This window comes from Lissotriton helveticus, chromosome 1_2 (assembly GCF_964261635.1).
Source record: "Lissotriton helveticus chromosome 1_2, aLisHel1.1, whole genome shotgun sequence".
Lineage (NCBI taxonomy): Eukaryota > Metazoa > Chordata > Amphibia > Caudata > Salamandridae > Lissotriton > Lissotriton helveticus.
The window spans coordinates 376,281,494-376,306,493 of record NC_136058.1 but is presented as its reverse complement, the minus strand read 5'-3'; the positions used below and the strand labels follow the sequence as shown (position 1 = coordinate 376,306,493).

Sequence of the window (25,000 nt, the reverse complement as noted above, 5' to 3'; positions counted from 1 at the left end):
CCGAAAGCTGTAAGTGTAAGGACCTCGTGGCGCAACGGTAGCGCGTCTGACTCCAGATCAGAATGTTGCGTGTTCAAATCACGTCGGGGTCACTGCTTACCATTTTATTCCCCACTGAGGTCATATATTTCCTTTCGAAAACAAAGTCAAAAGAAAGCAGTCTTGCATTGGCCGGGAATCGAACCCGGGCCTCCCGCGTGGCAGGCGAGAATTCTACCACTGAACCACCAATGCTTCACATGGGTTGTTCACAGGCAGAGCTCTGCCCAAGACAGTGATCAGGTGCACACACTTAAATTGTACACATATGAACAAAGTGTGCGCAGCAGACATGATAACGCCAACGTTTCACATGAAGATGGCAAGAATCAGATGCAGGAGACTATAACTATGAATGTCTTTGCATTTGCTGAGGTCACTGGCTTGGGACTAGAGTTGTGTTTATCAGGGCATGATGGCAGGCTGCTCCCGACAAAAGTGGTTCACAGAATGCACCCGCCAGATCACCAGCACTATTGTGTTTCAGATTATCTCACTGAACTCTCCTCCTGGAAAATCCTTCCCACTGGCTTTCCCAGATTCTGTGTCCTCCCCTAAATGCTGGGGTGAAACGGGCAGAGTTCTGCGCCCTGCGTCCCTTTACGCGTCCCTAACGTGCTCCCAACGCGGCCTACAGCCCTGGTCGGGCACAGCCCTGGTCGGGCTTAGATCACTGGAGCCTTTTGTGACCAAGAACTCCGGAAGCCTAGGGTCAGGCCTGTTGCACAGGCATATTGTGCCTTGCCAATCCGGGATTGTTGTGTTTCAGGGCCTAGCCATCAATACTCCTGGGATTTCTTTCCCTGAGAACCCTCTTGTCCCTGTCCTCCCACAAGCCCCAGCTTTTATGTAAAATAAAGTGTGCACCATGGGCCTTCCCCTATTTGCTCTCTCCCCAATCTCTTTCTCCAAAGCTGAGCTCTGAAGGTAAATGTATCTATCTGAGTGAGGGGCTAGGGAGGGCCTTTCCCAGCAGTCTTACAAGTCAAGAGTTCAGAGAAAGCACCTGCTATGGGAGGGAGACTTTGCTCACAGAGAAGTCAAGTCTAACATAACACATGTGATGGGCAAGGCACACGCCTTACTGGCTGGTAGCACACCTACAGAGGAGCAGGGAGCTATGCTAAGCAGGCAACAGAAAAGTCATGTATGTGTCTCATACACTGGGACCGGTAGTAATACTGGCTCTAAGACCATTAGACAGTAGTCTATTCATCATTACGTCCAACAATAACAAGACACTAAGCAAATGAGAAATGCTGTATGGCATAAAGACGCATTATATAACACAAGCTCCAGGCAGGCACACAATTATCAAGATATATATTGAGTCTCAGGAACTGTGCTACAGTTATTAACCTCTGTGGTGCAAATGGTTAGCGCGTTCGGTTGTTAACAGAAAGGTTGGTGGTTCAAGCCCACCCAGGGAAGTATCCTTTTTGCCGGCATGAAACACTTTAATGAAACACAGATACGTACCTCTGCTCTCTCCTGCTTAAGACCCTTTATCTGAACATTTCAATCCTCTGCGTTCTCTCTGCACCTGCAGTCAATTTCATAATTAGGATAGAAAACAAAAGGCCTAGCCCTGTAATACAACTGTAGGCATATGAGGAGGGGAAAATAAGTCAAAAGGCCATCAGCATTTGTTGATCTGGCTTGAAGGCTGTAAGTGTAAGGACCTTGTGGCGCAACGGTAGCGCGTCTGACTCCAGATCAGAAGGTTGCGTGGTCAAATCACGTCGGGGTCACTGCTTACCATTTTATTCCCCACTGAGTTCATATATTTCCTTTCGAAAACAAAGTCAAAGGAACGCAGCCTTGCATTGGCCGGGAATCGAACCCGGGCCTCCCGCGTGGCAGGCGAGAATTCTACCACTGAACCACCAATGCTTCACATGGGGAGTTCACAGGCATAGCTCTGTCCAAGACAGTGATCAGGTGCACACACTTAAATTGTACACATATGAACAAAGTGTGCGCAGCAGACATGACAACGCCAAAGTTTCACATGATGATGGCTTATATAAGACAAGCTCCAGGCAGGCACATACATATCAAGATATATATTGAGTCTAGGGAAAGATGCTGTAGTCACTCGTCTCTGTGGCGCAATCTATTAGCGCGTTCGGCTGTTAACCGAAAGGTTGGTGGTTCAAGCCCACCCAGGGACGTATTATTTCGCCTGAATGAAACACTTGAATGGAAAACAGATACATACCTTTGCTCTCTCCTGCTGGACACCCTTTCCCTGAATATTTCAATTCTCTGCGTTCTCTCGGCACCTGCAGTCAATTTCATAATTAGGATAGAAAACAAAAGGTCAAGCTCTGTAATACAACTGTAGGCATATGAGGAGGGGAAAATAAGTCAAAAGGCCCACAGCATTTGTTGATCTGGCTCCGAAAGCTGTAAGTGTAAGGACCTCGTGGCGCAACGGCAGCGCGTCTGACTCCAGATCAGAAGGTTGCGTGTTCAAATCACGTCGGGGTCACTGCTTACCATTTTATTCCCCACTGAGGTCATATATTTCCTTTCGAAAACAAAGTCAAAAGAAAGCAGTCTTGCATTGGCCGGGAATCGAACCCGGGCCTCCCGCGTGGCAGGCGAGAATTCTACCACTGAACCACCAATGCTTCACATGGGTTGTTCACAGGCAGAGCTCTGCCCAAGACAGTGATCAGGTGCACACACTTAAATTGTACACATATGAACAAAGTGTGCGCAGCAGACATGATAACGCCAACGTTTCACATGAAGATGGCAAGAATCAGATGCAGGAGACTATAACTATGAATGTCTTTGCATTTGCTGAGGTCACTGGCTTGGGACTAGAGTTGTGTATATCAGGGCATGATGGCAGGCTGCTCCCGACAAAAGTGGTTCACAGAATGCACCCGCCAGATCACCAGCACTATTGTGTTTCAGATTATCTCACTGAACTCTCCTCCTGGAAAATCCTTCCCACTGGCTTTCCCAGATTCTGTGTCCTCCCCTAAATGCTGGGGTGAAACGGGCAGAGTTCTGCGCCCTGCGTCCCTTTACGCGTCCCTAACGCGCTCCCAACGCGGCCTACAGCCCTGGTCGGGCACAGCCCTGGTCGGGCTTAGATCACTGGAGCCTTTTGTGACCAAGAACTCCGGAAGCCTAGGGTCAGGCCTGTTGCACAGGCATATTGTGCCTTGCCAATCCGGGATTGTTGTGTTTCAGGGCCTAGCCATCAATACTCCTGGGATTTCTTTCCCTGAGAACCCTCTTGTCCCTGTCCTCCCACAAGCCCCAGCTTTTATGTAAAATAAAGTGTGCACCATGGGCCTTCCCCTATTTGCTCTCTCCCCAATCTCTTTCTCCAAAGCTGAGCTCTGAAGGTAAATGTATCTATCTGAGTGAGGGGCTAGGGTGGGCCTTTCCCAGCAGTCTTACAAGTCAAGAGTTCAGAGAAAGCACCTGCTATGGGAGGGAGACTTTGCTCACAGAGAAGTCAAGTCTAACATAACACATCTGATGGGCAAGGCACACGCCTTACTGGCTGGTAGCACACTTACAGAGGAGCAGGGAGCTATGCTAAGCAGGCAACAGAAAAGTCATGTATGTGTCTCATACACTGGGACCGGTAGTAATACTGGCTCTAAGACCATTAGACAGTAGTCTATTCATCATTACGTCCAACAATAACAAGACACTAAGCAAATGAGAAATGCTGTATGGCATAAAGACGCATTATATAACACAAGCTCCAGGCAGGCACACAATTATCAAGATATATATTGAGTCTCAGGAACTGTGCTACAGTTATTAACCTCTGTGGTGCAAATGGTTAGCGCGTTCGGTTGTTAACAGAAAGGTTGGTGGTTCAAGCCCACCCAGGGAAGTATCCTTTTTGCCTGCATGAAACACTTTAATGAAACACAGGTTCGTACCTCTGCTCTCTCCTGCTTAAGACCCTTTATCTGAACATTTCAATCCTCTGCGTTCTCTCTGCACCTGCAGTCAATTTCATAATTAGGATAGAAAACAAAAGGCCTAGCCCTGTAATACAACTGTAGGCATATGAGGAGGGGAAAATAAGTCAAAAGGCCATCAGCATTTGTTGATCTGGCTTGAAGGCTGTAAGTGTAAGGACCTTGTGGCGCAACGGTAGCGCGTCTGACTCCAGATCAGAAGGTTGCGTGGTCAAATCACGTCGGGGTCACTGCTTACCATTTTATTCCCCACTGAGTTCATATATTTCCTTTCGAAAACAAAGTCAAAGGAACGCAGCCTTGCATTGGCCGGGAATCGAACCCGGGCCTCCCGCGTGGCAGGCGAGAATTCTACCACTGGGTTAACCACCAATGCTTCACATGGGGAGTTCACAGGCATAGCTCTGTCCAAGACAGTGATCAGGTGCACACACTTAAATTGTACACATATGAACAAAGTGTGCGCAGCAGACATGACAACGCCAAAGTTTCACATGATGATGGCTTATATAAGACAAGCTCCAGGCAGGCACATACATATCAAGATATATATTGAGTCTAAGGAAAGATGCTGTAGTCACTCGTCTCTGTGGCGCAATCGGTTAGCGCGTTCGGCTGTTAACCGAAAGGTTGGTGGTTCAAGCCCACCCAGGGACGTATTATTTTGCCTGAATGAAACACTTGAATGGAAAACAGATACATACCTTTGCTCTCTCCTGCTGGACACCCTTTCCCTGAATATTTCAATTCTCTGCGTTCTCTCGGCACCTGCAGTCAATTTCATAATTAGGATAGAAAACAAAAGGTCAAGCTCTGTAATACAACTGTAGGCATATGAGGAGGGGAAAATAAGTCAAAAGGCCCACAGCATTTGTTGATCTGGCTCCGAAAGCTGTAAGTGTAAGGACCTCGTTGCGCAACGGTAGCGCGTCTGACTCCAGATCAGAAGGTTGCGTGTTCAAATCACGTCGGGGTCACTGCTTACCATTTTATTCCCCACTGAGGTCATATATTTCCTTTCGAAAACAAAGTCAAAAGAAAGCAGTCTTGCATTGGCCGGGAATTGAACCCGGGCCTACCGCGTGGCAGGCGAGAATTCTACCACTGAACCACCAATGCTTCACATGTGTTGTTCACAGGCAGAGCTCTGCCCAAGACAGTGATCAGGTGCACACACTTAAATTGTACACATATGAACAAAGTGTGCGCAGCAGACATGATAACGCCAACGTTTCACATGAAGATGGCAAGAATCAGATGCAGGAGACTATAACTATGAATGTCTTTGCATTTGCTGAGGTCACTGGCTTGGGACTAGAGTTGTGTTTATCAGGGCATGATGGCAGGCTGCTCCCGACAAAAGTGGTTCACAGAATGCACCCGCCAGATCACCAGCACTATTGTGTTTCAGATTATCTCACTGAACTCTCCTCCTGGAAAATACTTCCCACTGGCTTTCCCAGATTCTGTGTCCTCCCCTAAATGCTGGGGTGAAACGGGCAGAGTTCTGCGCCCTGCGTCCCTTTACGCGTCCCTAACACGCTCCCAACGCGGCCTACAGCCCTGGTCGGGCACAGCCCTGGTCGGGCTTAGATCACTGGAGCCTTTTGTGACCAAGAACTCCGGAAGCCTAGGGTCAGGCCTGTTGCACAGGCATATTGTGCCTTGCCAATCCGGGATTGTTGTGTTTCAGGGCCTAGCCATCAATACTCCTGGGATTTCTTTCCCTGAGAACCCTCTTGTCCCTGTCCTCCCACAAGCCCCAGCTTTTACGTAAAATAAAGTGTGCACCATGGGCCTTCCCCTATTTGCTCTCTCCCCAATCTCTTTCTCCAAAGCTGAGCTCTGAAGGTAAATGTATCTATCTGAGTGAGGGGCTAGGGAGGGCCTTTCCCAGCAGTCTTACAAGTCAAGAGTTCATAGAAAGCACCTGCTATGGGAGGGAGACTTTGCTCACAGAGAAGTCAAGTCTAACATAACACATCTGATGGGCAAGGCACACGCCTTACTGGCTGGTAGCACACCTACAGAGGAGCAGGGAGCTATGCTAAGCAGGCAACAGAAAAGTCATGTATGTGTCTCATACACTGGGACCGGTAGTAATACTGGCTCTAAGACCATTAGACAGTAGTCTATTCATCATTACGTCCAACAATAACAAGACACTAAGCAAATGAGAAATGCTGTATGGCATAAAGACGCATTATATAACACAAGCTCCAGGCAGGCACACAATTATCAAGATATATATTGAGTCTCAGGAACTGTGCTACAGTTATTAACCTCTGTGGTGCAAATGGTTAGCGCGTTCGGTTGTTAACAGAAAGGTTGGTGGTTCAAGCCCACCCAGGGAAGTATCCTTTTTGCCGGCATGAAACACTTTAATGAAACACAGATACGTACCTCTGCTCTCTCCTGCTTAAGACCCTTTATCTGAACATTTCAATCCTCTGCGTTCTCTCTGCACCTGCAGTCAATTTCATAATTAGGATAGAAAACAAAAGGCCTAGCCCTGTAATACAACTGTAGGCATATGAGGAGGGGAAAATAAGTCAAAAGGCCATCAGCATTTGTTGATCTGGCTTGAAGGCTGTAAGTGTAAGGACCTTGTGGCGCAACGGTAGCGCGTCTGACTCCAGATCAGAAGGTTGCGTGGTCAAATCACGTCGGGGTCACTGCTTACCATTTTATTCCCCACTGAGTTCATATATTTCCTTTCGAAAACAAAGTCAAAGGAACGCAGCCTTGCATTGGCCGGGAATCGAACCCGGGCCTCCCGCGTGGCAGGCGAGAATTCTACCACTGAACCACCAATGCTTCACATGGGGAGTTCACAGGCATAGCTCTGTCCAAGACAGTGATCAGGTGCACACACTTAAATTGTACACATATGAACAAAGTGTGCGCAGCAGACATGACAACGCCAAAGTTTCACATGATGATGGCTTATATAAGACAAGCTCCAGGCAGGCACATACATATCAAGATATATATTGAGTCTAAGGAAAGATGCTGTAGTCACTCGTCTCTGTGGCGCAATCGGTTAGCGCGTTCGGCTGTTAACCGAAAGGTTGGTGGTTCAAGCCCACCCAGGGACGTATTATTTTGCCTGAATGAAACACTTGAATGGAAAACAGATACATACCTTTGCTCTCTCTTGCTGGACACCCTTTCCCTGAATATTTCAATTCTCTGCGTTCTCTCGGCACCTGCAGTCAATTTCATAATTAGGATAGAAAACAAAAGGTCAAGCTCTGTAATACAACTGTAGGCATATGAGGAGGGGAAAATAAGTCAAAAGGCCCACAGCATTTGTTGATCTGGCTCCGAAAGCTGTAAGTGTAAGGACCTCGTGGCGCAACGGTAGCACGTCTGACTCCAGATCAGAATGTTGCGTGTTCAAATCACGTCGGGGTCACTGCTTACCATTTTATTCCCCACTGAGGTCATATATTTCCTTTCGAAAACAAAGTCAAAAGAAAGCAGTCTTGCATTGGCCAGGAATCGAACCCGGGCCTCCCGCGTGGCAGGCGAGAATTCTACCACTGAACCACCAATGCTTCACATGGGTTGTTCACAGGCAGAGCTCTGCCCAAGACAGTGATCAGGTGCACACACTTAAATTGTACACATATGAACAAAGTGTGCGCAGCAGACATGATAACGCCAACGTTTCACATGAAGATGGCAAGAATCAGATGCAGGAGACTATAACTATGAATGTCTTTGCATTTGCTGAGGTCACTGGCTTGGGACTAGAGTTGTGTTTATCAGGGCATGATGGCAGGCTGCTCCCGACAAAAGTGGTTCACAGAATGCACCCGCCAGATCACCAGCACTATTGTGTTTCAGATTATCTCACTGAACTCTCCTCCTGGAAAATCCTTCCCACTGGCTTTCCCAGATTCTGTGTCCTCCCCTAAATGCTGGGGTGAAACGGGCAGAGTTCTGCGCCCTGCGTCCCTTTACGCGTCCCTAACACGCTCCCAACGCGGCCTACAGCCCTGGTCGGGCTTAGATCACTGGAGCCTTTTGTGACCAAGAACTCCGGAAGCCTAGGGTCAGGCCTGTTGCACAGGCATATTGTGCCTTGCCAATCCGGGATTGTTGTGTTTCAGGGCCTAGCCATCAATACTCCTGGGATTTCTTTCCCTGAGAACCCTCTTGTCCCTGTCCTCCCACAAGCCCCAGCTTTTATGTAAAATAAAGTGTGCACCATGGGCCTTCCCCTATTTGCTCTCTCCCCAATCTCTTTCTCCAAAGCTGAGCTCTGAAGGTAAATGTATCTATCTGAGTGAGGGGCTAGGGAGGGCCTTTCCCAGCAGTCTTACAAGTCAAGAGTTCAGAGAAAGCACCTGCTATGGGAGGGAGACTTTGCTCACAGAGAAGTCAAGTCTAACATAACACATCTGATGGGCAAGGCACACGCCTTACTGGCTGGTAGCACACCTACAGAGGAGCAGGGAGCTATGCTAAGCAGGCAACAGAAAAGTCATGTATGTGTCTCATACACTGGGACCGGTAGTAATACTGGCTCTAAGACCATTAGACAGTAGTCTATTCATCATTACGTCCAACAATAACAAGACACTAAGCAAATGAGAAATGCTGTATGGCATAAAGACGCATTATATAACACAAGCTCCAGGCAGGCACACAATTATCAAGATATATATTGAGTCTCAGGAACTGTGCTACAGTTATTAACCTCTCTGGTGCAAATGGTTAGCGCGTTCGGTTGTTAACAGAAAGGTTGGTGGTTCAAGCCCACCCAGGGAAGTATCCTTTTTGCCGGCATGAAACACTTTAATGAAACACAGATATGTACCTCTGCTCTCTCCTGCTTAAGACCCTTTATCTGAACATTTCAATCCTCTGCGTTCTCTCTGCACCTGCAGTCAATTTCATAATTAGGATAGAAAACAAAAGGCCTAGCCCTGTAATACAACTGTAGGCATATGAGGAGGGGAAAATAAGTCAAAAGGCCATCAGCATTTGTTGATCTGGCTTGAAGGCTGTAAGTGTAAGGACCTTGTGGCGCAACGGTAGCGCGTCTGACTCCAGATCAGAAGGTTGCGTGGTCAAATCACGTCGGGGTCACTGCTTACCATTTTATTCCCCACTGAGTTCATATATTTCCTTTCGAAAACAAAGTCAAAGGAACGCAGCCTTGCATTGGCCGGGAATCGAACCCGGGCCTCCCGCGTGGCAGGCGAGAATTCTACCACTGAACCACCAATGCTTCACATGGGTTGTTCACAGGCAGAGCTCTGCCCAAGACAGTGATCAGGTGCACACACTTAAATTGTACACATATGAACAAAGTGTGCGCAGCAGACATGATAACGCCAACGTTTCACATGAAGATGGCAAGAATCAGATGCAGGAGACTATAACTATGAATGTCTTTGCATTTGCTGAGGTCACTGGCTTGGGACTAGAGTTGTGTATATCAGGGCATGATGGCAGGCTGCTCCCGACAAAAGTGGTTCACAGAATGCACCCGCCAGATCACCAGCACTATTGTGTTTCAGATTATCTCACTGAACTCTCCTCCTGGAAAATCCTTCCCACTGGCTTTCCCAGATTCTGTGTCCTCCCCTAAATGCTGGGGTGAAACGGGCAGAGTTCTGCGCCCTGCGTCCCTTTACGCGTCCCTAACGCGCTCCCAACGCGGCCTCCAGCCCTGGTCGGGCACAGCCCTGGTCGGGCTTAGATCACTGGAGCCTTTTGTGACCAATAACTCCGGAAGCCTAGGGTCAGGCCTGTTGCACAGGCATATTGTGCCTTGCCAATCCGGGATTGTTGTGTTTCAGGGCCTAGCCATCAATACTCCTGGGATTTCTTTCCCTGAGAACCCTCTTGTCCCTGTCCTCCCACAAGCCCCAGCTTTTATGTAAAATAAAGTGTGCACCATGGGCCTTCCCCTATTTGCTCTCTCCCCAATCTCTTTCTCCAAAGCTGAGCTCTGAAGGTAAATGTATCTATCTGAGTGAGGGGCTAGGGTGGGCCTTTCCCAGCAGTCTTACAAGTCAAGAGTTCAGAGAAAGCACCTGCTATGGGAGGGAGACTTTGCTCACAGAGAAGTCAAGTCTAACATAACACATCTGATGGGCAAGGCACACGCCTTACTGGCTGGTAGCACACCTACAGAGGAGCAGGGAGCTATGCTAAGCAGGCAACAGAAAAGTCATGTATGTGTCTCATACACTGGGACCGGTAGTAATACTGGCTCTAAGACCATTAGACAGTAGTCTATTCATCATTACGTCCAACAATAACAAGACACTAAGCAAATGAGAAATGCTGTATGGCATAAAGACGCATTATATAACACAAGCTCCAGGCAGGCACACAATTATCAAGATATATATTGAGTCTCAGGAACTGTGCTACAGTTATTAACCTCTGTGGTGCAAATGGTTAGCGCGTTCGGTTGTTAACAGAAAGGTTGGTGGTTCAAGCCCACCCAGGGAAGTATCCTTTTTGCCGGCATGAAACACTTTAATGAAACACAGATACGTACCTCTGCTCTCTCCTGCTTAAGACCCTTTATCTGAACATTTCAATCCTCTGCGTTCTCTCTGCACCTGCAGTCAATTTCATAATTAGGATAGAAAACAAAAGGCCTAGCCCTGTAATACAACTGTAGGCATATGAGGAGGGGAAAATAAGTCAAAAGGCCATCAGCATTTGTTGATCTGGCTTGAAGGCTGTAAGTGTAAGGACCTTGTGGCGCAACGGTAGCGCGTCTGACTCCAGATCAGAAGGTTGCGTGGTCAAATCACGTCGGGGTCACTGCTTACCATTTTATTCCCCACTGAGTTCATATATTTCCTTTCGAAAACAAAGTCAAAGGAACGCAGCCTTGCATTGGCCGGGAATCGAACCCGGGCCTCCCGCGTGGCAGGCGAGAATTCTACCACTGAACCACCAATGCTTCACATGGGGAGTTCACAGGCATAGCTCTGTCCAAGACAGTGATCAGGTGCACACACTTAAATTGTACACATATGAACAAAGTGTGCGCAGCAGACATGACAACGCCAAAGTTTCACATGATGATGGCTTATATAAGACAAGCTCCAGGCAGGCACATACATATCAAGATATATATTGAGTCTAAGGAAAGATGCTGTAGTCACTCGTCTCTGTGGCGCAATCGGTTAGCGCGTTCGGCTGTTAACCGAAAGGTTGGTGGTTCAAGCCCACCCAGGGACGTATTATTTTGCCTGAATGAAACACTTGAATGGAAAACAGATACATACCTTTGCTCTCTCTTGCTGGACACCCTTTCCCTGAATATTTCAATTCTCTGCGTTCTCTCGGCACCTGCAGTCAATTTCATAATTAGGATAGAAAACAAAAGGTCAAGCTCTGTAATACAACTGTAGGCATATGAGGAGGGGAAAATAAGTCAAAAGGCCCACAGCATTTGTTGATCTGGCTCCGAAAGCTGTAAGTGTAAGGACCTCGTGGCGCAACGGTAGCGCGTCTGACTCCAGATCAGAATGTTGCGTGTTCAAATCACGTCGGGGTCACTGCTTACCATTTTATTCCCCACTGAGGTCATATATTTCCTTTCGAAAACAAAGTCAAAAGAAAGCAGTCTTGCATTGGCCGGGAATCGAACCCGGGCCTCCCGCGTGGCAGGCGAGAATTCTACCACTGAACCACCAATGCTTCACATGGGTTGTTCACAGGCAGAGCTCTGCCCAAGACAGTGATCAGGTGCACACACTTAAATTGTACACATATGAACAAAGTGTGCGCAGCAGACATGATAACGCCAACGTTTCACATGAAGATGGCAAGAATCAGATGCAGGAGACTATAACTATGAATGTCTTTGCATTTGCTGAGGTCACTGGCTTGGGACTAGAGTTGTGTTTATCAGGGCATGATGGCAGGCTGCTCCCGACAAAAGTGGTTCACAGAATGCACCCGCCAGATCACCAGCACTATTGTGTTTCAGATTATCTCACTGAACTCTCCTCCTGGAAAATCCTTCCCACTGGCTTTCCCAGATTCTGTGTCCTCCCCTAAATGCTGGGGTGAAACGGGCAGAGTTCTGCGCCCTGCGTCCCTTTACGCGTCCCTAACGCGCTCCCAATGCGGCCTACAGCCCTGGTCGGGCACAGCCCTGGTCGGGCTTAGATCACTGGAGCCTTTTGTGACCAAGAACTCCGGAAGCCTAGGGTCAGGCCTGTTGCACAGGCATATTGTGCCTTGCCAATCCGGGATTGTTGTGTTTCAGGGCCTAGCCATCAATACTCCTGGGATTTCTTTCCCTGAGAACCCTCTTGTCCCTGTCCTCCCACAAGCCCCAGCTTTTATGTAAAATAAAGTGTGCACCATGGGCCTTCCCCTATTTGCTCTCTCCCCAATCTCTTTCTCCAAAGCTGAGCTCTGAAGGTAAATGTATCTATCTGAGTGAGGGGCTAGGGTGGGCCTTTCCCAGCAGTCTTACAAGTCAAGAGTTCAGAGAAAGCACCTGCTATGGGAGGGAGACTTTGCTCACAGAGAAGTCAAGTCTAACATAACACATCTGATGGGCAAGGCACACGCCTTACTGGCTGGTAGCACACCTACAGAGGAGCAGGGAGCTATGCTAAGCAGGCAACAGAAAAGTCATGTATGTGTCTCATACACTGGGACCGGTAGTAATACTGGCTCTAAGACCATTAGACAGTAGTCTATTCATCATTACGTCCAACAATAACAAGACACTAAGCAAATGAGAAATGCTGTATGGCATAAAGACGCATTATATAACACAAGCTCCAGGCAGGCACACAATTATCAAGATATATATTGAGTCTCAGGAACTGTGCTACAGTTATTAACCTCTGTGGTGCAAATGGTTAGCGCGTTCGGTTGTTAACAGAAAGGTTGGTGGTTCAAGCCCACCCAGGGAAGTGTCCTTTTTGCCGGCATGAAACACTTTAATGAAACACAGATACGTACCTCTGCTCTCTCCTGCTTAAGACCCTTTATCTGAACATTTCAATCCTCTGCATTCTCTCTGCACCTGCAGTCGATTTCATAATTAGGATAGAAAACAAAAGGCCTAGCCCTGTAATACAACTGTAGGCATATGAGGAGGGGAAAATAAGTCAAAAGGCCATCAGCATTTGTTGATCTGGCTTGAAGGCTGTAAATGTAAGGACCTTGTGGCGCAACGGTAGCGCGTCTGACTCCAGATCAGAAGGTTGCGTGGTCAAATCACGTCGGGGTCACTGCTTACCATTTTATTCCCCACTGAGTTCATATATTTCCTTTCGAAAACAAAGTCAAAGGAACGCAGCCTTGCATTGGCCGGGAATCGAACCCGGGCCTCCCGCGTGGCAGGCGAGAATTCTACCACTGAACCACCAATGCTTCACATGGGGAGTTCACAGGCATAGCTCTGTCCAAGACAGTGATCAGGTGCACACACTTAAATTGTACACATATGAACAAAGTGTGCGCAGCAGACAAGACAACGCCAAAGTTTCACATGATGATGGCTTATATAAGACAAGCTCCAGGCAGGCACATACATATCAAGATATATATTGAGTCTAAGGAAAGATGCTGTAGTCACTCGTCTCTGTGGCGCAATCGGTTAGCGCGTTCGGCTGTTAACCGAAAGGTTGGTGGTTCAAGCCCACCCAGGGACGTATTATTTTGCCTGAATGAAACACTTGAATGGAAAACAGATACATACCTTTGCTCTCTCTTGCTGGACACCCTTTCCCTGAATATTTCAATTCTCTGCGTTCTCTCGGCACCTGCAGTCAATTTCATAATTAGGATAGAAAACAAAAGGTCAAGCTCTGTAATACAACTGTAGGCATATGAGGAGGGGAAAATAAGTCAAAAGGCCCACAGCATTTGTTGATCTGGCTCCGAAAGCTGTAAGTGTAAGGACCTCGTGGCGCAACGGTAGCGCGTCTGACTCCAGATCAGAAGGTTGCGTGTTCAATTCACGTCGGGGTCACTGCTTACCATTTTATTCCCCACTGAGGTCATATATTTCCTTTCGAAAACAAAGTCAAAAGAAAGCAGTCTTGCATTGGCCGGGAATCGAACCCGGGCCTCCCGCGTGGCAGGCGAGAATTCTACCACTGAACCACCAATGCTTCACATGGGTTGTTCACAGGCAGAGCTCTGCCCAAGACAGTGATCAGGTGCACACACTTAAATTGTACACATATGAACAAAGTGTGCGCAGCAGACATGATAACGCCAACGTTTCACATGAAGATGGCCAGAATCAGATGCAGGAGACTATAACTATGAATGTCTTTGCATTTGCTGAGGTCACTGGCTTGGGACTAGAGTTGTGTTTATCAGGGCATGATGGCAGGCTGCTCCCGACAAAAGTGGTTCACAGAATGCACCCGCCAGATCACCAGCACTATTGTGTTTCAGATTATCTCACTGAACTCTCCTCCTGGAAAATCCTTCCCACTGGCTTTCCCAGATTCTGTGTCCTCCCCTAAATGCTGGGGTGAAACGGGCAGAGTTCTGCGCCCTGCGTCCCTTTACGCGTCCCTAACGTGCTCCCAACGCGGCCTACAGCCCTGGTCGGGCACAGCCCTGGTCGGGCTTAGATCACTGGAGCCTTTTGTGACCAAGAACTCCGGAAGCCTAGGGTCAGGCCTGTTGCACAGGCATATTGTGCCTTGCCAATCCGGGATTGTTGTGTTTCAGGGCCTAGCCATCAATACTCCTGGGATTTCTTTCCCTGAGAACCCTCTTGTCCCTGTCCTCCCACAAGCCCCAGCTTTTATGTAAAATAAAGTGTGCACCATGGGCCTTCCCCTATTTGCTCTCTCCCCAATCTCTTTCTCCAAAGCTGAGCTCTGAAGGTAAATGTATCTATCTGAGTGAGGGGCTAGGGAGGGCCTTTCCCAGCAGTCTTACAAGTCAAGAGTTCAGAGAAAGCACCTGCTATGGGAGGGAGACTTTGCTCACAGAGAAGTCAAGTCTAACATAACACATCTGATGGGCAAGGCACACGCCTTACTGGCTGGTAGCACACCTACAGAGGAGCAGGTAGCTATGCTAAGCAGGCAACAGAAAAGTCATGTATGTGTCTCATACACTGGGACCGGTAGTAATACTGGCTCTAAGACCATTAGACAGTAGTCTATTCATCATTACGTCCAACAATAACAAGACACTAAGCAAATGAGAAATGCTGTATGGCATAAAGACGCATTATATAACACAAGCTCCAGGCAGGCACACAATTATCAAGATATATATTGAGTCTCAGGAACTGTGCTACAGTTATTAACCTCTGTGGTGCAAATGGTTAGCGCGTTCGGTTGTTAACAGAAAGGTTGGTGGTTCAAGCCCACCCAGGGAAGTATCCTTTTTGCCGGCATGAAACACAGATACGTACCTCTGCTCTCTCCTGCTTAAGACCCTTTATCTGAACATTTCAATCCTCTGCGTTCTCTCTGCACCTGCAGTCAATTTCATAATTAGGATAGAAAACAAAAGGCCTAGCCCTGTAATACAACTGTAGGCATATGAGGAGGGGAAAATAAGTCAAAAGGCCATCAGCATTTGTTGATCTGGCTTGAAGGCTGTAAGTGTAAGGACCTTGTGGCGCAACGGTAGCGCGTCTGACTCCAGATCAGAAGGTTGCGTGGTCAAATCACGTCGGGGTCACTGCTTACCATTTTATTCCCCACTGAGTTCATATATTTCCTTTCGAAAACAAAGTCAAAGGAACGCAGCCTTGCATTGGCCGGGAATCGAACCCGGGCCTCCCGCGTGGCAGGCGAGAATTCTACCACTGAACCACCAATGCTTCACATGGGGAGTTCACAGGCATAGCTCCGTCCAAGACAGTGATCAGGTGCACACACTTAAATTGTACACATATGAACAAAGTGTGCGCAGCAGACATGACAACGCCAAAGTTTCACATGATGATGGCTTATATAAGACAAGCTCCAGGCAGGCACATACATATCACGATATATATTGAGTCTAAGGAAAGATGTTGTAGTCACTCGTCTCTGTGGCGCAATCGGTTAGCGTGTTCGGCTGTTAACCGAAAGGTTGGTGGTTCAAGCCCACCCAGGGACGTATTATTTTGCCTGAATGAAACACTTGAATGGAAAACAGATACATACCTTTGCTCTCTCCTGCTGGACACCCTTTCCCTGAATATTTCAATTCTCTGCGTTCTCTCGGCACCTGCAGTCAATTTCATAATTAGGATAGAAAACAAAAGGTCAAGCTCTGTAATACAACTGTAGGCATATGAGGAGGGGAAAATAAGTCAAAAGGCCCACAGCATTTGTTGATCTGGCTCCGAAAGCTGTAAGTGTAAGGACCTCGTGGCGCAACGGTAGCGCGTCTGACTCCAGATCAGAAGGTTACGTGTTCAAATCACGTCGGGGTCACTGCTTACCATTTTATTCCCCACTGAGGTCATATATTTCCTTTCGAAAACAAAGTCAAAAGAAAGCAGTCTTGCATTGGCCGGGAATCGAACCCAGGCCTCCCGCGTGGCAGGCGAGAATTCTACCACTGAACCACCAATGCTTCACATGGGTTGTTCACAGGCAGAGCTCTGCCCAAGACAGTGATCAGGTGCACACACTTAAATTGTACACATATGAACAAAGTGTGCGCAGCAGACATGATAACGCCAACGTTTCACATGAAGATGGCAAGAATCAGATGCAGGAGACTATAACTATGAATGTCTTTGCATTTGCTGAGGTCACTGGCTTGGGACTAGAGTTGTGTATATCAGGGCATGATGGCAGGCTGCTCCCGACAAAAGTGGTTCACAGAATGCACCCGCCAGATCACCAGCACTATTGTGTTTCAGATTATCTCACTGAACTCTCCTCCTGGAAAATCCTTCCCACTGGCTTTCCCAGATTCTGTGTCCTCCCCTAAATGCTGGGGTGAAACGGGCAGAGTTCTGCGCCCTGCGTCCCTTTACGCGTCCCTAACGCGCTCCCAACGCGGCCTACAGCCCTGGTCGGGCTTAGATCACTGGAGCCTTTTGTGACCAAGAACTCCGGAAGCCTAGGGTCAGGCCTGTTGCACAGGCATATTGTGCCTTGCCAATCCGGGATTGTTGTGTTTCAGGGCCTAGCCATCAATACTCCTGGGATTTCTTTCCCTGAGAACCCTCTTGTCCCTGTCCTCCCACAAGCCCCAGCTTTTATGTAAAATAAAGTGTGCACCATGGGCCTTCCCCTATTTGCTCTCTCCCCAATCTCTTTCTCCAAAGCTGAGCTCTGAAGGTAAATGTATCTATCTGAGTGAGGGGCTAGGGTGGGCCTTTCCCAGCAGTCTTACAAGTCAAGAGTTCAGAGAAAGCACCTGCTATGGGAGGGAGACTTTGCTCACAGAGAAGTCAAGTCTAACATAACACATCTGATGGGCAAGGCACACGCCTTACTGGCTGGTAGCACACCTACAGAGGAGCAGGGAGCTATGCTAAGCAGGCAACAGAAAAGTCATGTATGTGTCTCATACACTGGGACCGGTAGTAATACTGGCTCTAAGACCATTAGACAGTAGTCTATTCATCATTACGTCCAACAATAACAAGACACTAAGCAAATGAGAAATGCTGTATGGCATAAAGACGCATTATATAACACAAGCTCCAGGCAGGCACACAATTATCAAGATATATATTGAGTCTCAGGAACTGTGCTACAGTTATTAACCTCTGTGGTGCAAATGGTTAGCGCGTTCGGTTGTTAACAGAAAGGTTGGTGGTTCAAGCCCACCCAGGGAAGTATCCTTTTTGCCGGCATGAAACACTTTAATGAAACACAGATACGTACCTCTGCTCTCTCCTGCTTAAGACCCTTTATCTGAACATTTCAATCCTCTGCGTTCTCTCTGCACCTGCAGTCAATTTCATAATTAGGATAGAAAACAAAAGGCCTAGCCCTGTAATACAACTGTAGGCATATGAGGAGGGGAAAATAAGTCAAAAGGCCATCAGCATTTGTTGATCTGGCTTGAAGGCTGTAAGTGTAAGGACCTTGTGGCGCAACGGTAGCGCGTCTGACTCCAGATCAGAAGGTTGCGTGGTCAAATCACGTCGGGGTCACTGCTTACCATTTTATTCCCCACTGAGTTCATATATTTCCTTTCGAAAACAAAGTCAAAGGAACGCAGCCTTGCATTGGCCGGGAATCGAACCCGGGCCTCCCGCGTGGCAGGCGAGAATTCTACCACTGAACCACCAATGCTTCACATGGGGAGTTCACAGGCATAGCTCTGTCCAAGACAGTGATCAGGTGCACACACTTAAATTGTACACATATGAACAAAGTGTGCGCAGCAGACATGACAACGCCAAAGTTTCACATGATGATGGCTTATATAAGACAAGCTCCAGGCAGGCACATACATATCAAGATATATATTGAGTCTAAGGAAAGATGCTGTAGTCACTCGTCTCTGTGGCGCAATCAGTTAGCGCGTTCGGCTGTTAACCGAAAGGTTGGTGGTTCAAGCCCACCCAGGGATGTATTATTTTGCCTGAATGAAACACTTGAATGGAAAACAGATACATACCTTTGCTCTCTCTTGCTGGACACCCTTTCCCTGAATATTTCAATTCTCTGCGTTCTCTCGGCACCTGCAGTCAATTTCATAATTAGGATAGAAAACAAAAGGTCAAGCTCTGTAATACAACTGTAGGCATATGAGGAGGGGAAAATAAGTCAAAAGGCCCACAGCATTTGTTGATCTGGCTCCGAAAGCTGTAAGTGTAAGGACCTCGTGGCGCAACGGTAGCGCGTCTGACTCCAGATCAGAAGGTTGCGTGTTCAAATCACGTAGGGGTCACTGCTTACCATTTTATTCCCCACTGAGGTCATATATTTCCTTTCGAAAACAAAGTCAAAAGAAAGCAGTCTTGCATTGGCCGGGAATCGAACCCGGGCCTCCCGCGTGGCAGGCGAGAATTCTACCACTGAACCACCAATGCTTCACATGGGTTGTTCACAGGCAGAGCTCTGCCCAAGACAGTGATCAGGTGCACACACTTAAATTGTACACATATGAACAAAGTGTGCGCAGCAGACATGATAACGCCAACGTTTCACATGAAGATGGCAAGAATCAGATGCAGGAGACTATAACTATGAATGTCTTTGCATTTGCTGAGGTCACTGGCTTGGGACTAGAGTTGTGTTTATCAGGGCATGATGGCAGGCTGCTCCCGACAAAAGTGGTTCACAGAATGCACCCGCCAGATCACCAGCACTATTGTGTTTCAGATTATCTCACTGAACTCATCTCCTGGAAAATCCTTCCCACTGGCTTTCCCAGATTCTGTGTCCTCCCCTAAATGCTGGGGTGAAACGGGCAGAGTTCTGCGCCCTGCGTCCCTTTACGCGTCCCTAACGTGCTCCCAACGCGGCCTACAGCCCTGGTCGGGCACAGCCCTGGTCGGGCTTAGATCACTGGAGCCTTTTGTGACCAAGAACTCCGGAAGCCTAGGGTCAGGCCTGTTGCACAGGCATATTGTGCCTTGCCAATCCGGGATTGTTGTGTTTCAGGGCCTAGCCATCAATACTCCTGGGATTTCTTTCCCTGAGAACCCTCTTGTCCCTGTCCTCCCACAAGCCCCAGCTTTTATGTAAAATAAAGTGTGCACCATGGGCCTTCCCCTATTTGCTCTCTCCCCAATCTCTTTCTCCAAAGCTGAGCTCTGAAGGTAAATGTATCTATCTGAGTGAGGGGCTAGGGAGGGCCTTTCCCAGCAGTCTTACAAGTCAAGAGTTCAGAGAAAGCACCTGCTATGGGAGGGAGACTTACTCACAGAGAAGTCAAGTCTAACATAACACATCTGATGGGCAAGGCACACGCCTTACTGGCTGGTAGCACACCTACAGAGGAGCAGGGAGCTATGCTAAGCAGGCAACAGAAAAGTCATGTATGTGTCTCATACACTGGGACCGGTAGTAATACTGGCTCTAAGACCATTAGACAGTAGTCTATTCATCATTACGTCCAACAATAACAAGACACTAAGCAAATGAGAAATGCTGTATGGCATAAAGACGCATTATATAACACAAGCTCCAGGCAGGCACACAATTATCAAGATATATATTGAGTCTCAGGAACTGTGCTACAGTTATTAACCTCTGTGGTGCAAATGGTTAGCGCGTTCGGTTGTTAACAGAAAGGTTGGTGGTTCAAGCCCACCCAGGGAAGTATCCTTTTTGCCGGCATGAAACACTTTAATGAAACACAGATACGTACCTCTGCTCTCTCCTGCTTAAGACCCTTTATCTGAACATTTCAATCCTCTGCGTTCTCTCTGCACCTGCAGTCAATTTCATAATTAGGATAGAAAACAAAAGGCCTAGCCCTGTAATACAACTGTAGGCATATGAGGAGGGGAAAATAAGTCAAAAGGCCATCAGCATTTGTTGATCTGGCTTGAAGGCTGTAAGTGTAAGGACCTTGTGGCGCAACGGTAGCGCGTCTGACTCCAGATCAGAAGGTTGCATGGTCAAATCACGTCGGGGTCACTGCTTACCATTTTATTCCCCACTGAGTTCATATATTTCCTTTCGAAAACAAAGTCAAAGGAACGCAGCCTTGCATTGGCCGGGAATCGAACCCGGGCCTCCCGCGTGGCAGGCGAGAATTCTACCACTGAACCACCAATGCTTCACATGGGGAGTTCACAGGCATAGCTCTGTCCAAGACAGTGATCAGGTGCACACACTTAAATTGTACACATATGAACAAAGTGTGCGCAGCAGACATGACAACGCCAAAGTTTCACATGATGATGGCTTATATAAGACAAGCTCCAGGCAGGCACATACATATCAAGATATATATTGAGTCTAAGGAAAGATGCTGTAGTCACTCGTCTCTGTGGCGCAATCGGTTAGCGCGTTCGGCTGTTAACCGAAAGGTTGGTGGTTCAAGCCCACCCAGGGACGTATTATTTTGCCTGAATGAAACACTTGAATGGAAAACAGATACATACCTTTGCTCTCTCCTGCTGGACACCCTTTCCCTGAATATTTCAATTCTCTGCGTTCTCTCGGCACCTGCAGTCAATTTCATAATTAGGATAGAAAACAAAAGGTCAAGCTCTGTAATACAACTGTAGGCATATGAGGAGGGGAAAATAAGTCAAAAGGCCCACAGCATTTGTTGATCTGGCTCCGAAAGCTGTAAGTGTAAGGACCTCGTGGCGCAACGGTAGCGCGTCTGACTCCAGATCAGAAGGTTGCGTGTTCAAATCACGTCGGGGTCACTGCTTACCATTTTATTCCCCACTGAGGTCATATATTTCCTTTCGAAAACAAAGTCAAAAGAAAGCAGTCTTGCATTGGCCGGGAATCGAACCCAGGCCTCCCGCGTGGCAGGCGAGAATTCTACCACTGAACCACCAATGCTTCACATGGGTTGTTCACAGGCAGAGCTCTGCCCAAGACAGTGATCAGGTGCACACACTTAAATTGTACACATATGAACAAAGTGTGCGCAGCAGACATGATAACGCCAACGTTTCACATGAAGATGGCAAGAATCAGATGCAGGAGACTATAACTATGAATGTCTTTGCATTTGCTGAGGTCACTGGCTTGGAACTAGAGTTGTGTATATCAGGGCATGATGGCAGGCTGCTCCCGACAAAAGTGGTTCACAGAATGCACCCGCCAGATCACCAGCACTATTGTGTTTCAGATTATCTCACTGAACTCTCCTCCTGGAAAATCCTTCCCACTGGCTTTCCCAGATTCTGTGTCCTCCCCTAAATGCTGGGGTGAAACGGGCAGAGTTCTGCGCCCTGCGTCCCTTTACGCGTCCCTAACGCGCTCCCAACGCGGCCTACAGCCCTGGTCGGGCACAGCCCTGGTCGGGCTTAGATCACTGGAGCCTTTTGTGACCAAGAACTCCGGAAGCCTAGGGTCAGGCCTGTTGCACAGGCATATTGTGCCTTGCCAATCCGGGATTGTTGTGTTTCAGGGCCTAGCCATCAATACTCCTGGGATTTCTTTCCCTGAGAACCCTCTTGTCCCTGTCCTCCCACAAGCCCCAGCTTTTATGTAAAATAAAGTGTGCACCATGGGCCTTCCCCTATTTGCTCTCTCCCCAATCTCTTTCTCCAAAGCTGAGCTCTGAAGGTAAATGTATCTATCTGAGTGAGGGGCTAGGGTGGGCCTTTCCCAGCAGTCTTACAAGTCAAGAGTTCAGAGAAAGCACCTGCTATGGGAGGGAGACTTTGCTCACAGAGAAGTCAAGTCTAACATAACACATCTGATGGGCAAGGCACACGCCTTACTGGCTGGTAGCACACCTACAGAGGAGCAGGGAGCTATGCTAAGCAGGCAACAGAAAAGTCATGTATGTGTCTCATACACTGGGACCGGTAGTAATACTGGCTCTAAGACCATTAGACAGTAGTCTATTCATCATTACGTCCAACAATAACAAGACACTAAGCAAATGAGAAATGCTGTATGGCAGGGGTGCCCAAACCAGTCCTGGCGGGCCGTATCCATGCCAGATTTTTGGGATATCCCCATCTGGGGATCACGGTTCGATCCCCGGCACCGGCGGCAGATTAGCCCAGCACCAGGTGACTCTGGGAAATAGCTGGCGCCGCGGCTAGGGCGGCTGACTCCGGAATCTGGAGATTTTTTTATTTAAGGTTTTTGTAGAGCGCGTAGTAACCCTCGAGCATCCCAGAGATCAGGGTTCGATCCCTGGCACCGGCCGCAGATTAGCCCAGCACCACGTGACTCTGGGAAATAGCTGGCGCCGCGGCTAGGGAGGCTGACTCCGGAATCTGGAGATCACGGTTCGATCCCCGGCACCGGCGGCAGATTAGCCCAGCACCAGGTGACTCTGGGAAATAGCTGGCGCCGCGGCTAGGGCGGCTGACTCCGGAATCTGGAGATTTTTTTATTTGAGGTTTTTGTAGAGCGCGTAGTAACCCTCGAGCATCCCAGAGATCAGGGTTCGATCCCCGGCACCGGCCGCAGATTAGCCCAGCACCACGTGACTCTGGGAAATAGCTGGCGCCGCGGCTAGGGCGGCTGACTCCGGAATCTGGGGATCACGGTTCGATCCCCGGCACCGGCGGCAGATTAGCCCAGCACCATGTGACTCTGGGCAATAGCTTGCTTAATCTTCCCAACGGCCCCTAGCGCCTAGAGACCCTTACGGGTGATTGTGCGCCTTACAAATGTGGATTATTATTATTATTATTATTATTTGGGCCGATTCCGATCCGGTTCGTAAAAGCACATCTGCCCGAATCTGTCGGACAACCACGTACGCCCGGGAGAGGACTGCCCGGGACCCGTGGAGCCCGTCCTGGTCACTCTGACCTGCCGTCTGCCCGGGGAAGGGAGCCCCGGACGCCCGGGGGGAGGACTGCCCGGGACCCATGGAGCCCGTCCTGGGCACTCTGACCTGCCGTCTGCCCGGGGAAGGGAACCCCGGACGCCCGGGAGCCGTGGAGCCCGTCCTGGGCACTCTGACAAGCCGTCGGACCGGGGAAGGGAGCCCCAGACGCCCGGGACCCGTGGAGCCTGTCCTGGGAACTCCGGCATGCCGTTGGCCCAGGGAAGGGAGTCCCAGATACCCGGGACCCGTGGAGCCCGTCATGGGCACTCTGACAAGCCGTTGTCCCGGGGAAGGGAGCCCCGGACGCCCGGGACTCGTGGAGCCCGTCCTGGGCACTCTGGCATGCCGTTGGCCTGGGGAAGGGAGCCCCGGACGCCCGGTGGGGGAGGACTGCCAGGGACCCGTGGAGCCCGTCCTGGGCACTTTGACCTGCCGTTGGCCTGGAGATGGAAGCCCCGGATGCCTGGGGGAGGACTGCCCGGGACCCATGGAGCCCGTCCCGGGTACTTTGCCATGCTGTTGGCCTCCTGGAGATGGGTGCCCCGGACGCCCGGGGGAGGACTGCCCGGGACGTATGGAGCCCGTCCCGGGCACTTTTCCATGCCGTCGGCAGGGATGGAGCCCCGGACGCCCGGGGGACGACTGCCCAAGAGCCATGGAGCCCGTCCTGGGCAATTTGACAAGCCGTTGGCCTGGAGGAAGGAAGCCCCGGGTGGCCTAGGGAGGTGTTACCCAGGCATAGCCCATCTGGTCCCCCTAGCAGAGAACCACCAACCTTGGAGGGGTGTCCGGGCGTACCCTGTCCCTAGTAATCCGGAGGGAAATTACCTGACTTTCTTGCAATCTGTGCACACGAGGTGACAGAGGGGACCCAAGGCGCGAAAGTACCCGACCTCCTGGAGCCCTCGCTGGGATCCGGGAGGCGAATGGCACCTCATCATGACTTCCAGGGCGACCAGATGGCCGAGGCGAGAGGGGCGACCAGATGTCCGGGACCAAAATGACGCCAATCTGCCTGCCCCGGAGCTGCAGGGCTCTGGGGCTGCAGGGTTCCGGGGGCTGCAAAGCTGCAGGTCTCTGGGGCTACAGGGCTCCGGGGCTTCAGGCCTCCCCGGGCCCTGATGGACCCTCCGTCCCGGGCGCCTCCGACCCCCGGCCGGCTTGCAGGACGGAGGGGGGATTCCCGCACCACTGGGCCCTGCCGGACGGGGCTCAAGCCCCGGGCCCGGTCCCCGGCCCCAGTCCCGGCTTTCCGAACCCTAGGCCGGGCCGGGGAGAGCCTCCCCTGGGCCCCCGGTGGACCCTCCGTCCCGGGCGCCCCGGACCCCCGGCCGGATTGCTGGACGGAGGGGTACCAGCACCCTCGGGGCCTGGCCAGATGGAGTTCAAGCCCCGGGTCCGGTCCCACCTTCCGAACCCTACCCAGGCTGGGGAGAGCCTCCCCGGGAACCGGTGGAGCCCCGTCCCCAGCGCCCGGACCCACTGGTGGCCTGCGGGACAGGGGGCTCCAGCACCCTCGGGGCCTGGCCAGATGGAGTTCAAGCCCCGGGTCCGGTCCCACCTTCCGAACCCTAGCCAGGCTGGGGAGAGCCTCCCCGGGCCCCGGTGGAGCCCCGTCCCCA

At 49.7% G+C, this 25,000-nt stretch overlaps 40 non-coding genes across 40 annotated transcripts; 25 read left to right on the top strand and 15 right to left on the bottom strand.

Annotated features, from left to right (window-relative positions):
• The first annotated feature begins 20 nt into the window (after positions 1-20).
• Positions 21-92, top strand: TRNAW-CCA (transfer RNA tryptophan (anticodon CCA)). Its single transcript has one exon. It is a non-coding gene; the product is annotated as a tRNA-Trp (tRNA).
• A 71-nt stretch (positions 93-163) lies between these two features.
• On the bottom strand, positions 164-234 carry TRNAG-GCC (transfer RNA glycine (anticodon GCC)). The gene has a single exon. It is a non-coding gene; the product is annotated as a tRNA-Gly (tRNA).
• Positions 235-1,718: 1,484 nt separating this feature from the next.
• Positions 1,719-1,790, top strand: TRNAW-CCA (transfer RNA tryptophan (anticodon CCA)). Its single transcript has one exon. It is a non-coding gene; the product is annotated as a tRNA-Trp (tRNA).
• A 71-nt stretch (positions 1,791-1,861) lies between these two features.
• On the bottom strand, positions 1,862-1,932 carry TRNAG-GCC (transfer RNA glycine (anticodon GCC)). The gene has a single exon. It is a non-coding gene; the product is annotated as a tRNA-Gly (tRNA).
• Positions 1,933-2,139: 207 nt separating this feature from the next.
• TRNAN-GUU (transfer RNA asparagine (anticodon GUU)) lies at positions 2,140-2,213 on the top strand. The gene has a single exon. It is a non-coding gene; the product is annotated as a tRNA-Asn (tRNA).
• Positions 2,214-2,461: 248 nt separating this feature from the next.
• Positions 2,462-2,533, top strand: TRNAW-CCA (transfer RNA tryptophan (anticodon CCA)). Its single transcript has one exon. It is a non-coding gene; the product is annotated as a tRNA-Trp (tRNA).
• A 71-nt stretch (positions 2,534-2,604) lies between these two features.
• TRNAG-GCC (transfer RNA glycine (anticodon GCC)) lies at positions 2,605-2,675 on the bottom strand. The gene has a single exon. It is a non-coding gene; the product is annotated as a tRNA-Gly (tRNA).
• Positions 2,676-4,159: 1,484 nt separating this feature from the next.
• Positions 4,160-4,231, top strand: TRNAW-CCA (transfer RNA tryptophan (anticodon CCA)). Its single transcript has one exon. It is a non-coding gene; the product is annotated as a tRNA-Trp (tRNA).
• Positions 4,232-4,584: 353 nt separating this feature from the next.
• On the top strand, positions 4,585-4,658 carry TRNAN-GUU (transfer RNA asparagine (anticodon GUU)). Its single transcript has one exon. It is a non-coding gene; the product is annotated as a tRNA-Asn (tRNA).
• Positions 4,659-4,906: 248 nt separating this feature from the next.
• Positions 4,907-4,978, top strand: TRNAW-CCA (transfer RNA tryptophan (anticodon CCA)). Its single transcript has one exon. It is a non-coding gene; the product is annotated as a tRNA-Trp (tRNA).
• A 1,626-nt stretch (positions 4,979-6,604) lies between these two features.
• On the top strand, positions 6,605-6,676 carry TRNAW-CCA (transfer RNA tryptophan (anticodon CCA)). Its single transcript has one exon. It is a non-coding gene; the product is annotated as a tRNA-Trp (tRNA).
• A 71-nt stretch (positions 6,677-6,747) lies between these two features.
• TRNAG-GCC (transfer RNA glycine (anticodon GCC)) lies at positions 6,748-6,818 on the bottom strand. The gene has a single exon. It is a non-coding gene; the product is annotated as a tRNA-Gly (tRNA).
• A 207-nt stretch (positions 6,819-7,025) lies between these two features.
• Positions 7,026-7,099, top strand: TRNAN-GUU (transfer RNA asparagine (anticodon GUU)). Its single transcript has one exon. It is a non-coding gene; the product is annotated as a tRNA-Asn (tRNA).
• A 248-nt stretch (positions 7,100-7,347) lies between these two features.
• On the top strand, positions 7,348-7,419 carry TRNAW-CCA (transfer RNA tryptophan (anticodon CCA)). The gene has a single exon. It is a non-coding gene; the product is annotated as a tRNA-Trp (tRNA).
• A 1,610-nt stretch (positions 7,420-9,029) lies between these two features.
• On the top strand, positions 9,030-9,101 carry TRNAW-CCA (transfer RNA tryptophan (anticodon CCA)). Its single transcript has one exon. It is a non-coding gene; the product is annotated as a tRNA-Trp (tRNA).
• Positions 9,102-9,172: 71 nt separating this feature from the next.
• On the bottom strand, positions 9,173-9,243 carry TRNAG-GCC (transfer RNA glycine (anticodon GCC)). The gene has a single exon. It is a non-coding gene; the product is annotated as a tRNA-Gly (tRNA).
• A 1,484-nt stretch (positions 9,244-10,727) lies between these two features.
• On the top strand, positions 10,728-10,799 carry TRNAW-CCA (transfer RNA tryptophan (anticodon CCA)). Its single transcript has one exon. It is a non-coding gene; the product is annotated as a tRNA-Trp (tRNA).
• Positions 10,800-10,870: 71 nt separating this feature from the next.
• Positions 10,871-10,941, bottom strand: TRNAG-GCC (transfer RNA glycine (anticodon GCC)). The gene has a single exon. It is a non-coding gene; the product is annotated as a tRNA-Gly (tRNA).
• Positions 10,942-11,148: 207 nt separating this feature from the next.
• Positions 11,149-11,222, top strand: TRNAN-GUU (transfer RNA asparagine (anticodon GUU)). The gene has a single exon. It is a non-coding gene; the product is annotated as a tRNA-Asn (tRNA).
• Positions 11,223-11,470: 248 nt separating this feature from the next.
• TRNAW-CCA (transfer RNA tryptophan (anticodon CCA)) lies at positions 11,471-11,542 on the top strand. The gene has a single exon. It is a non-coding gene; the product is annotated as a tRNA-Trp (tRNA).
• Positions 11,543-11,613: 71 nt separating this feature from the next.
• TRNAG-GCC (transfer RNA glycine (anticodon GCC)) lies at positions 11,614-11,684 on the bottom strand. The gene has a single exon. It is a non-coding gene; the product is annotated as a tRNA-Gly (tRNA).
• A 1,484-nt stretch (positions 11,685-13,168) lies between these two features.
• On the top strand, positions 13,169-13,240 carry TRNAW-CCA (transfer RNA tryptophan (anticodon CCA)). The gene has a single exon. It is a non-coding gene; the product is annotated as a tRNA-Trp (tRNA).
• A 71-nt stretch (positions 13,241-13,311) lies between these two features.
• Positions 13,312-13,382, bottom strand: TRNAG-GCC (transfer RNA glycine (anticodon GCC)). Its single transcript has one exon. It is a non-coding gene; the product is annotated as a tRNA-Gly (tRNA).
• Positions 13,383-13,589: 207 nt separating this feature from the next.
• TRNAN-GUU (transfer RNA asparagine (anticodon GUU)) lies at positions 13,590-13,663 on the top strand. Its single transcript has one exon. It is a non-coding gene; the product is annotated as a tRNA-Asn (tRNA).
• Positions 13,664-13,911: 248 nt separating this feature from the next.
• Positions 13,912-13,983, top strand: TRNAW-CCA (transfer RNA tryptophan (anticodon CCA)). Its single transcript has one exon. It is a non-coding gene; the product is annotated as a tRNA-Trp (tRNA).
• A 71-nt stretch (positions 13,984-14,054) lies between these two features.
• On the bottom strand, positions 14,055-14,125 carry TRNAG-GCC (transfer RNA glycine (anticodon GCC)). The gene has a single exon. It is a non-coding gene; the product is annotated as a tRNA-Gly (tRNA).
• Positions 14,126-15,596: 1,471 nt separating this feature from the next.
• On the top strand, positions 15,597-15,668 carry TRNAW-CCA (transfer RNA tryptophan (anticodon CCA)). Its single transcript has one exon. It is a non-coding gene; the product is annotated as a tRNA-Trp (tRNA).
• A 71-nt stretch (positions 15,669-15,739) lies between these two features.
• Positions 15,740-15,810, bottom strand: TRNAG-GCC (transfer RNA glycine (anticodon GCC)). Its single transcript has one exon. It is a non-coding gene; the product is annotated as a tRNA-Gly (tRNA).
• A 207-nt stretch (positions 15,811-16,017) lies between these two features.
• Positions 16,018-16,091, top strand: TRNAN-GUU (transfer RNA asparagine (anticodon GUU)). Its single transcript has one exon. It is a non-coding gene; the product is annotated as a tRNA-Asn (tRNA).
• A 248-nt stretch (positions 16,092-16,339) lies between these two features.
• Positions 16,340-16,411, top strand: TRNAW-CCA (transfer RNA tryptophan (anticodon CCA)). The gene has a single exon. It is a non-coding gene; the product is annotated as a tRNA-Trp (tRNA).
• Positions 16,412-16,482: 71 nt separating this feature from the next.
• TRNAG-GCC (transfer RNA glycine (anticodon GCC)) lies at positions 16,483-16,553 on the bottom strand. Its single transcript has one exon. It is a non-coding gene; the product is annotated as a tRNA-Gly (tRNA).
• A 1,468-nt stretch (positions 16,554-18,021) lies between these two features.
• On the top strand, positions 18,022-18,093 carry TRNAW-CCA (transfer RNA tryptophan (anticodon CCA)). Its single transcript has one exon. It is a non-coding gene; the product is annotated as a tRNA-Trp (tRNA).
• Positions 18,094-18,164: 71 nt separating this feature from the next.
• Positions 18,165-18,235, bottom strand: TRNAG-GCC (transfer RNA glycine (anticodon GCC)). Its single transcript has one exon. It is a non-coding gene; the product is annotated as a tRNA-Gly (tRNA).
• Positions 18,236-18,442: 207 nt separating this feature from the next.
• TRNAN-GUU (transfer RNA asparagine (anticodon GUU)) lies at positions 18,443-18,516 on the top strand. Its single transcript has one exon. It is a non-coding gene; the product is annotated as a tRNA-Asn (tRNA).
• A 248-nt stretch (positions 18,517-18,764) lies between these two features.
• TRNAW-CCA (transfer RNA tryptophan (anticodon CCA)) lies at positions 18,765-18,836 on the top strand. Its single transcript has one exon. It is a non-coding gene; the product is annotated as a tRNA-Trp (tRNA).
• A 71-nt stretch (positions 18,837-18,907) lies between these two features.
• Positions 18,908-18,978, bottom strand: TRNAG-GCC (transfer RNA glycine (anticodon GCC)). The gene has a single exon. It is a non-coding gene; the product is annotated as a tRNA-Gly (tRNA).
• Positions 18,979-20,604: 1,626 nt separating this feature from the next.
• TRNAG-GCC (transfer RNA glycine (anticodon GCC)) lies at positions 20,605-20,675 on the bottom strand. Its single transcript has one exon. It is a non-coding gene; the product is annotated as a tRNA-Gly (tRNA).
• A 207-nt stretch (positions 20,676-20,882) lies between these two features.
• Positions 20,883-20,956, top strand: TRNAN-GUU (transfer RNA asparagine (anticodon GUU)). The gene has a single exon. It is a non-coding gene; the product is annotated as a tRNA-Asn (tRNA).
• A 248-nt stretch (positions 20,957-21,204) lies between these two features.
• TRNAW-CCA (transfer RNA tryptophan (anticodon CCA)) lies at positions 21,205-21,276 on the top strand. Its single transcript has one exon. It is a non-coding gene; the product is annotated as a tRNA-Trp (tRNA).
• A 71-nt stretch (positions 21,277-21,347) lies between these two features.
• On the bottom strand, positions 21,348-21,418 carry TRNAG-GCC (transfer RNA glycine (anticodon GCC)). Its single transcript has one exon. It is a non-coding gene; the product is annotated as a tRNA-Gly (tRNA).
• Positions 21,419-25,000: the final 3,582 nt, after the last annotated feature.